This window comes from Aplysia californica, unplaced genomic scaffold (genome assembly GCF_000002075.1).
Source record: "Aplysia californica isolate F4 #8 unplaced genomic scaffold, AplCal3.0 scaffold00051, whole genome shotgun sequence".
In the NCBI taxonomy this organism is placed as follows: Eukaryota; Metazoa; Mollusca; class Gastropoda; order Aplysiida; family Aplysiidae; genus Aplysia; species Aplysia californica.
This window is the reverse complement of record NW_004797321.1, coordinates 575495-585302: the sequence shown is the minus strand read 5'-3', so window position 1 is coordinate 585302 and position 9808 is coordinate 575495. Positions and strand designations below refer to the sequence as shown.

At 39.3% G+C, this 9808-nt stretch overlaps 1 long non-coding RNA gene across 1 annotated transcript in view; it reads right to left on the bottom strand.

The window, feature by feature from the left end:
- The window catches only part of LOC118477252, a 29196-nt gene extending 23877 nt beyond the window's left edge, over nucleotides 1–5319 (bottom strand). Inside the window, exon 1 of the long non-coding RNA XR_004858248.1 lies at nucleotides 5114–5319. This is a non-coding gene — a long non-coding RNA (uncharacterized LOC118477252). The remainder of the gene's footprint in view (nucleotides 1–5113) is intronic.
- Nucleotides 5320–9808: the final 4489 nt, after the last annotated feature.

Sequence of the window (9808 nt, the reverse complement as noted above, 5' to 3'; positions counted from 1 at the left end):
GTATCAGTGAAACTGAACAATTTCGCAACAAAAATTAAAACCCATGAACAAGGTGGAAGATAAACAAAAGAAAAAAATTCCACAACAACAAAAACAACAAAATAATAAGTCTAACGGTAGAATCTGAAAACAAGCATTGCAGTAAAAACATTTTGTCAATGTTTCATTTTCAAACAAACCAGCCCCTGAACTAAGAAACATTAGGGACAGATAAAGCAAGACAAACCCTCTTCAAAAATCTCATATGTTTATAGAATAACGCGCACAAGTATAAAGATCATATATACAGTATGGTCAATACTTTTCTTTAGATTCTGAAAGCTGGACAAAAACCAGAGAAATGGTGAGCAAACTGGACGTAGTAGAAATGTTTCTCAGAAAAATATTGACAGTTTCGTGGAAAGAGTTGAAACCAAATTTTGAACCCTTTCTTAGTGAAACCAGTCTAAATATTTTACAAAATCAGTTTGTCTTTTTAAGAGATGATTGCTGGGGGTGGGGGGGGAGGGGTGTAATTGACACACATAATAATATATTATGCTGTCACACTTTATTTTTTTTTGGAAAAGATTGACAGAAAAGGGGGCAACGGCAAGCCAAGAGCGACCTAATAATAATTATTATACATCTAAAACATTAAATTTCTTGCAAACTGGAAATGATCAGGATGCTGCAACATTTCTTCGTATGACCGAATATTGGACAGAATGGAGAGCCGTGGTCGCCAAAGCGAGTTCAAGACAGAAGATCCGACACTTGAGAGAGAGAGAGAGAGAGAGAGAGAGAGAGAGAGAGAGAGAGAGAGAGAGAGAGAGAGAGAGAGAGTTCCAGATGGAAAACTCAAAGAAGTTGACCCTTCCTTGAGAACACCAATAGTTCAGTTTGCATTACACTCAACTAAATCTAAGCATGACTCTGATTCCAGTCGCCTACGGAGTATGATATTTTGACTTGCACAGTTTTCAAGGCTGTCCACTCTCTTGGCTTTACATGATACCAGAGAGTCTGTATACTAGCTCTCTGATGATACTATAATGCGATAAAAAAATTCGTGACGCAACTTAAAATAAAATATTCCTCTACTATCGAACAAAGACTCTCCATCTTCTACACTATGACTTGTATCAATTTGTCTTAACATATCTATATTTTTTTAACATCTGTTAGCTGTATTCAAGAAAATTCCTTTATACAAACAAATAAAAAAATCCAAATGGGTGGTTTCTACAGATTTTATAAGGTTTACAGCTGGGGCAATATCGCTTTTAAAAGCAAGTCCGTTATTTTTTCTAATCGCCACATTGTGAGCATTAAACACATTGTTTGAGAACCTTTACTGGAAATATAATATGTTCGATCTAAAATGAATTTCTTGCAACAAGTTTTGCCACTAAAGAGTGTTTGATGAGCTGTGACGTAGGTCTCCTGCATGCAAAATGTGTGTGAGAAGCAATAAATGCTGTGAACAATCCCATTTTTTGCGTGACGGAGACTTTTTTAATCTAACCTCATTTATTGTGGAAGAATATGATTAAGTTAAGACAATTTGTTACAAACTGCTGTGCAAAGTATGGGTGATATAGATTCATTCGTGAAATAGATATTTGCGCAACGAAATTTTGACCGCGTTGTATTGGAAACTGCTTTATATATTTGAAAGTCCTGCCTCTCAGTAGACCTTACAGCGCTAAAATGGCAGTCAAACTAATACTAAAGATTCTCTAATTGAGAATATTGCTAATACCACTCAACGTTGAAGCGTGCGTTAGAAGTGTGAAAGGTTAAAGAGTAAAGGTGGAATGTGTTAAGGCGAGTGCTCCAGAACTCAGGCCGACATAGAAAGAAGAATGAAACTTATGGAAGGCTGTGTGTGTTATGGAGGCACCAAGAATAGGCAACGTACGTCATAGTTATGTGGTTCAAAGCAGTCAAATACATTCCGTATCTCTCTCTCTCTCTCTCTCTCTCTCTCTCTCTCTCTCTCTCTCTCTCTCTCCCTCCCTCTCCCCCCCCCTCTCTCTCTCTCTCTCTCTTTATCTCTTAGGGCTGTTTTGTTATAGGCAGGAACTTCCTGCTGTGCTGAGAACACGCGCTCTCTAGCGACGTTATAAAAGCGGAAGCAAGCAGATGTCATGAGAAACTGCTATAAACAATTAATAGCTCATGGTTAGATCCAAGCTGGCGCTTTTACGGTTACTTTGTACTAGAGTCTATCTGTGAGACCAGGAAGGCGAGGAATGGGGACGGGGGTAGTTTTTTTCCTTTTTTCTTTAGGGGAGGGGGGGGGGTGTCGACAGGCGGAGGACGGCGATGGTGGAATCGAGAATTGTGAGTAAGTGTGAGTACGTGTTGTGGTTGTGGCATGGGTAAAGTGACATTACACTACGAAAGTCATTTCTCTAGCCATCACATCAAAACAAGGATATGTAGGAGGAAAAACAACATTGGTGTGCGCTACTCTCGCTTGAGTCTCCCATGAAACATTCTTTTTTAAAAAGTTGTTTCCATAGGCTACCTCCCTCTACGTTGGTTCTATTTGAGAAAGAGGTATTTGTCTTAGAAACCCGTTGAGTGTAAATCCACAATCCGTAGGGTCTAGTGAGTAAATAGGGTTTTATCTCTTCTGAACTCTTTGAAAGCCAATACAGTATTATAAACTCCTCGAAAAAAAAACAAGTTTTTTGTTCGATGTGTGCATTAATCTACTTTGAGCACAGGCAGTTTCTAAAGGTCTTGTAATTAAATTCCTGAATGTGGTTGAATTATGCCACTCATGTGATATGAACATTTTGTCAGCTCTACTTTTCTTTTCATATTGAATTTTAATGAGAGTAACATATTTAATTTTTACTTGCGTGTGTTTTCATGGTCCTGTACAGCCCAGAAAAATTTCCCTATGCGACAATAAAGTATTATCTTATTTTATCATCTTATCCTATCTTAATCTGAGCCTTTTTTCTTACACTTTTAATCTGTACTTCATTCTTTTGTCTCTGTTCTGATATAAAACCAAACAAGCTTATGCAGGTAGAATGGCACGAGACAGAGTGTTTTATTGTAGAGAGGCTCGAAAAGCAACACCTACAACAACTGGAATAGTTTTATGAAGAAGAAAGAGGGAGAAGTCTGTTACAGAAAATACGCCCAGTGCCTGGCCTCTTTGTTTGTTTTAGTAAGAGTTTGTTTTTGCGGCACGAAGATTTGAGTAGTTACAAGATAGTAAAAAGCTTTGAAAAGAAATTGGAAAGATAAGTACAATAGATGTTTGAATTAAAAAATGGCCAAAACACACCACTACACCCGCCAACCATCCATGTGACTGTCCTTTCTCAAAGTCTGTCATGTTTACAGCACACTGGTCTAGTGCAGCCATGGAAACCGCTCTTGCTTGGAAACAGTTACTATTGTTCCTGTGTTCAAAACTGGCGTTAAATTAATACCATACGTTACATTGGAGCCATCGTCAATAGCACAGACAGGCAGATGCAGTTAATACACAAAAGCACTCAAATAAACAGACACAGCAACAGTCAAACCTAGTGGAAGAGATAAGAACAGGCACAGGGAGACAATAGTTTTTGATTGCACGCAACGTCACAAAAACTGGTTGTGACACCCTTTTTTAATGCAAAAAAGCCATACTAAACAATAATTATGATACTATTTGTGTTAAGCATCATGAATAATATTAGTGTTACTATCCCGTCGGGGAATAACCTTACACCCTTTCATTCACCACGAATGCCCAGTCAATTGATCGTAAACCCATCCTCTGACCATGTGTCGTATGTGATAAAAGAGAATCAGTGCGGAACATTCAAAGTGCGGGTGGCTGGAGGGCTCCACTCGTTCCTACTTCTTTTCTTTCCCTCTGTTATGTCTATCTGCCTTGCTTCATCCCTGAATGCACTATATTTATGACCGTTATTGCGTCAATGTGCCCTAACTTAAACTCAAACCATCCAAAGTGTTGCAGAATATATTATATTAATGGTAATCCAGCTGGACATATCTACAGATCTGTGTAGATAGTTGATATGTATGTAAGTATGTATGTGTATATATATATATATATATATATATATATATATATATATATATATATATATATATATATATATATATATATATATATACAGATAGATAGATAGATAGCTAATATATATATGTATATGTATATAAACATACATACATATATATATGTATATATATATGTATATATATATATATATATATATATATATATATATATATACATATTTTGGCAATAAGTAGGGGGTGGGGGGGCGGGAGATATGGAAGAGGGGGGGGGGGGAGAGCATGTGGTCTCTTCACTTGTTGTCTGTTACGGCGTTTATGAGTGAAGAGAGTGTCATTCAGTATGTCGTGTAGCGAGCCATGCTGTGTCCAATGTTCGTCCACCTCTGTGTATTATCGTCAGTTGCTGTCTACCACCCGAACAAGTAGTATTGTGTTTATTGTTCAGGCCTAATACAGCAAAGTTTTCAAGTATGGCTTATTCGTCTTGTGATATGAAGTATGGAGGGGCAGAAACTTAATTCGAGCAGCTTCACAACAGACCAAGCTCCTTACCCCCCCCCCCCCCCCCCCCCACCACACACACACACACACACACACACACACACACACACACACACACACACACACACACACACACACACACACACACACACACACGAGCGCGTGCATAAACCCCTTCCTTTTCCATTCCATATGGTCTGCCTCCACAATACATAATTTTTCTTTAACCACAATCAATTCAACTCTTTAGACACACCCACCTGCACAAGGCGACGCCCCCCCCCCCCCCCGAGCCATCCCCTCCTGACAAAAACCCTCTCCCACAAACCTTTCCATCAAAACAATAGCTGTCTACAGGTAATTTGAAAGTTGAAACAAACGAATATACAAACACACACAGTGGTATAGATCTAGATCTAGATCTAGCGACAGATAGATTTTATCTTACACAGCAAAACATCTTGCCCCATGCCTTCTCCGTCGTTTTAGCACTTGCAAAACAATCCGCCAGCCCATTATCAAGAGCAAATCGATGACCAAACAAGAGAGCAACGGTGGAGTCTGGACTTACCTTAAGGAGTAGGACCAAAAGATGAAATATTTTCAGCTGGAATAGCTTGGGACATAAACAAACATTTGTTAAAACCGTGATGATGATGAAACAGGCTGTGTTAACACACCCACACACAGAGGAATGACGCGTTCTACACGCACGTGTGCCGCTCACTCAGACGCAGGCGGGGCGGGCTGAACGATCGATGATTGCTCACGCGCACAATGAATCAATCCAGGAGTTCCAGTGCTAGGGAGTAGGGACGAGCAGGGAGCGGGAAAGGAGAGGATAAAAATAGGGCGAGTACGTTGCATCAGGTCAGCTAGGTCGAGTTCTGTTGCCTGCGCGCTCACACGCATTGACTCCGGCGCATACTTGAGCTCAACGCATTTACTATTTTATAAAAGACCTGTAGAAGATTCACCTCTTTCTGAGCGCAATAATGCCGCCCCTTGAAGAAACAACAAGTTATTTTTGTACAGAGCTCGATACTGAACTCACAGTGTGTTTGTGAACATTGAACGAATGTCAGTTCTTCCTTATTTATTAAGGGGGTTTCCCACGTACAGTTAGTATGAATAAAGTTTGGTCTCCAACTGGCCTTAGGCCGATCAAAAGTTATCAGGTTATTGCATGCAGCGGTCAAACTGAATGCAATCCAAATCACACACACACACACACACACACACACACACACACACACACACACACACACACACACACACACATACATTTATATTACTATTATATAATATATATTATATATTATAATATAATATAATATATATATATATAATACCCGTCTACAAAGCAGAAATGTTACAAACATACTTGACCGACGTCTGTGCTATAGCAGTCAGGCCCTTCGCTGTCGTACACAGGAGACCCGAGTTCGTTTCCCGAATGAGGAAAAATAAATCTCGTGTCTCGGTCTTTCTTCTCCTTTTTTTAACCTTTAGTACGGCGCTCACAATTATCGCATAAGGTCAAATTAGCGCGCATGACACATAAAGCATTTTCAGTTTGGTAGGAATTCATTCTGAATGTTGCTTAGGTGGCGATCGAAGCCTACTCTTATCGATTTTAGGACTACCAATGAATCGTTAATGTGCGCAGCTTGCACACCGGACCTCAGAGTTATTTTTCGCCCTTTTTCAAGAAGGCTAGGTCAGGGGTGTGGCTGAAAGACAGAAGTATACTAGTAAGAAGAAGCCAAGGAGTAGCTGCAGAAAACCTGCAGAAAGAGCCAGGAGCCCAAAGGAGGGGACAAAGGGGGGGGGGTTAGAAAGTGGAGACGAAAGCAGACGGTAGAACATGGTTAGAGGGCAGGAAACGAAGTGAAAGAAGAACATTTTAGAGAAGAAAATGTTCCGTTCCTGTCAGATTTCGAACCCGAGATTTATTGAATGAAATGCGAACACCGTGCCTCTAGACCACGGGAGTCCCCCAGTCTGTCTCCTGGGACGTTGTGTCCCTTTTTTCCGGGTTGGTCCAGACCAGTAAGGTCGGAAGCCCGCCTCCCAAATGACCTTTATTGTGTCAATGGGGACATAAAAAAAAACACCTACGTTAAAAAGGGTGCTCAAACAATATATAATTATCCTTTGATGATAATAAACAATGTAGAGTTTTCAAAAACAAGTCCTTTCAAAGGGAAATTGTTATTTAAGCAAATTCTATTGCGGACAAAACAGCATTTTTATTGTATAAATATGTAATGTATATTATATATATATATATATATATATATATATATATATATATATATATATATATATATATATATATATATATATATATATATATACGAATGTTGAAAAAAGGAGATTGAGAAAGAGAAAAAAAAAAGATGGGGACAAGATGAGGATGAAGAAGGGAGACAGAGGAAAGAAAGAGAGGGGGAGAGCCAGAGAGATAATATAGAGAAAGAGAGAAAAAGAGAGACACGAAATAAAGAGTGAGGGAGTGAGAAAGAGACACACATTGTAATATAATAATAGCGGCGTCTTTAGAAACTTCAAAATGTAATCACCCAGTCATCGTGTTAAAGGCTTGCAGTAGCTGCTTATGCAGCATACCAATTTAAAGCTGAATAAGTTCGTCATTATCTGACACATTAATCTTTCATCTATATTAAGACACACCCGAGATGTGGTCACTCAAAATTGACCTTTAAAAAATCAGGCATGGGCAAATTGTGCAAAATCAGAGAAACGCAAACGTGTGTTCGCGCGTATATGGAAGTGTATCAACATTGGTGGAATAGACACTCATTGAATACCAAGTGAAAAGAGAATATTATTGTCTTTGAAATGAACAGCATCTTCTGATGATATTTTCAAACAGATTGGAGAACAGAGCAGTTACAAATACCACACAAAACCTGGACTTAACATTAGTCTTAATTTTGACTTTGTTTAGGAGCTAATGGTTTCGTGTCGAGCACAAACCTTTTTTTGCACATGGACTGTGTTAGTGAGACTTTGGACATAAGCATCTGCCAGTGAAAAACGGAGGCCACGAAACTGCCCTTGTGGAATGAACAGAACCGTCCTCATGAGAATAACTGTGTGGCTTGGTTTAGTGGACTACATCCGGCAAGTGCAAGAGCGTCATGTCTTGCCCTTATTTTCGTCATGGTGTCATTCAAACAGATATCTCCATGCATAGCAAATAACTTTCTCACAGGGCCAGTGCCTCTAGATAATTATTTGTGAACCAAATCAAATCAACGTTTGCGTGGTCATAAGTGAATCCAACAGGTATGTGAAGAGTGAAGTACCATGAAACAGCAGCTGAAGAAACGCAACTTTGCTCCCAACTCAGACCCTTTGTTTGCAACTCTCTGTTATAGTTGGGATCAAAATGACAGATAATTATATCAAAAGTTTAATAGAATCAATGCCCAAAGGGTTTGTGCTCTACACAAAACTAACGGCTCGTAAGCAAAATAATAATTAGCACATTTTATGTTAAGTCCAAGTTTTTGCATGGTATTTGTGATGGCTCTGTTTTTCGTTTTGTTTGAAACTATTGTTACAAAATATCAAAACAGAATTTTGTTTGTTGCAATACAAAATTCTCCATTCATTGGATATGTAATGTATGTCCATTCTATCAATATTCAAGCTCTCCAATACACGCACGAAGACAATTTTATATTTTCTTGATTTCGCACAATTTTGCCAAGCCTGATTTTTAAGGTCAATTTTGAGTGACCATATTTCGGGTGTCTCTTAAAATAGATGAATTAATAATATGTCAGATAATGCAGGATTTATTTAGCTTTAAATTGGTGTGCTGCATGAGTAGGCAATGCGAGGCTTTAACACGACGATTTGGTGGTTACATTTTCAAGTTTCTTTTGGACAGCACTGACTAGAGAGACTAAGAGGGAGAGAGAATGGGAGAAAGAGAAAGCTCGCGCGCGCGCACGAGAGAGAGAGAAAGAGAGAGAGAGAGAGAGAGAGAGAGAGAAGGGGAGGGGGGAGAGAGGGAGAGAGATAGTCTATCTGTTACATATTTTCTGAATGCTTACATGAGATTATTTATCTTCTTTTAGGCGGTATCCTCTATTGCTCGTGGATCAAATTGTTTTCAAAATGTGATAAGTTTTTCCAAATTTGGTTTTTCGTATAACTCATTAAGTTGATTCTTGAAACATGAGATCGAAACCGAAGTGGTATGCACGAGTGCCTGAGTTTTCGGATGTGAGGATGAATAATATAAGGAATGAAAGATAGTTACAGCTAATGATATTATCATATTACACGATGAGGATGGACTGACGATCGGCCGAAGTCCCAAAATCTGCCCGTTTCAACTGAACGCGTAATACCCCCTTTACACAGAAGTGTTTTACGATTAGAAGTAGGGCAGCAAGACCTATATATAACTGAGCTCTCATTTAACCGGTACCGTAACAATGTCATGACCTGCTGGAAGGAAGACAACTATGTGATTCATCCCCGATAAGGGGCTCTCTTTGGCCAGAAGTAGAAGTACGGTGTTCGCCTCACAGTCATAATGTTCTGGGGTCAATACCAGTTGCAAAAGGAAATTTTCTTCTCTTGAATATTCTCCTATTCGGAAAAAAGAGAACGTTGTCTTGTCCTGTTCTGTCATCAGTTTTCATCTCAACTCTTCCACCCCACCCCCTGCCCCTTTTTGCTCCTCCCCTCTTTACTCATGACTCTTTCTAATGCTACTCTTGGATCTTGCTGCCGTCTTTTATCCCTAACCCCTGATCTAGAGGTAAAAAAAATAATGAAAGCCTAGCCTTCTCGGAAATAGAAGAAAAATATCAGAAAGCACGTGTGCAAGTTGGGCATTCTAAAGATTCTTCGTGTGTTCCTCAAATCGATAAAGAGTAGGCTTTGGCCGCCACCCGAGCAAGATTCAAAATTGATTCCGACCAAAATAGAATTTAAAGAAAATATAGAATACCTTCGGAATTGGAATGTGGCTGCCTGAAAGCAAAGGTCCTGAAGAAGAAGGGAAAATGGTCTGATAAGGCAAAAATCAGTTGTACCTCAGGTTATTGAATCAGCAGTCGACTACCCCTGAGCTCTACTTGGGGAAAGTGAGGGAAAAAAATCAGCCTTAAAACGTTTTCATCTCGTAGAAAACTTGCTGATCCTGTACTTTCACTCTAAAAGAGAGGGGGAAACAGAGAGACACAAACAGAGAGAGAGAGAGAGAGAGAGAGAGAGA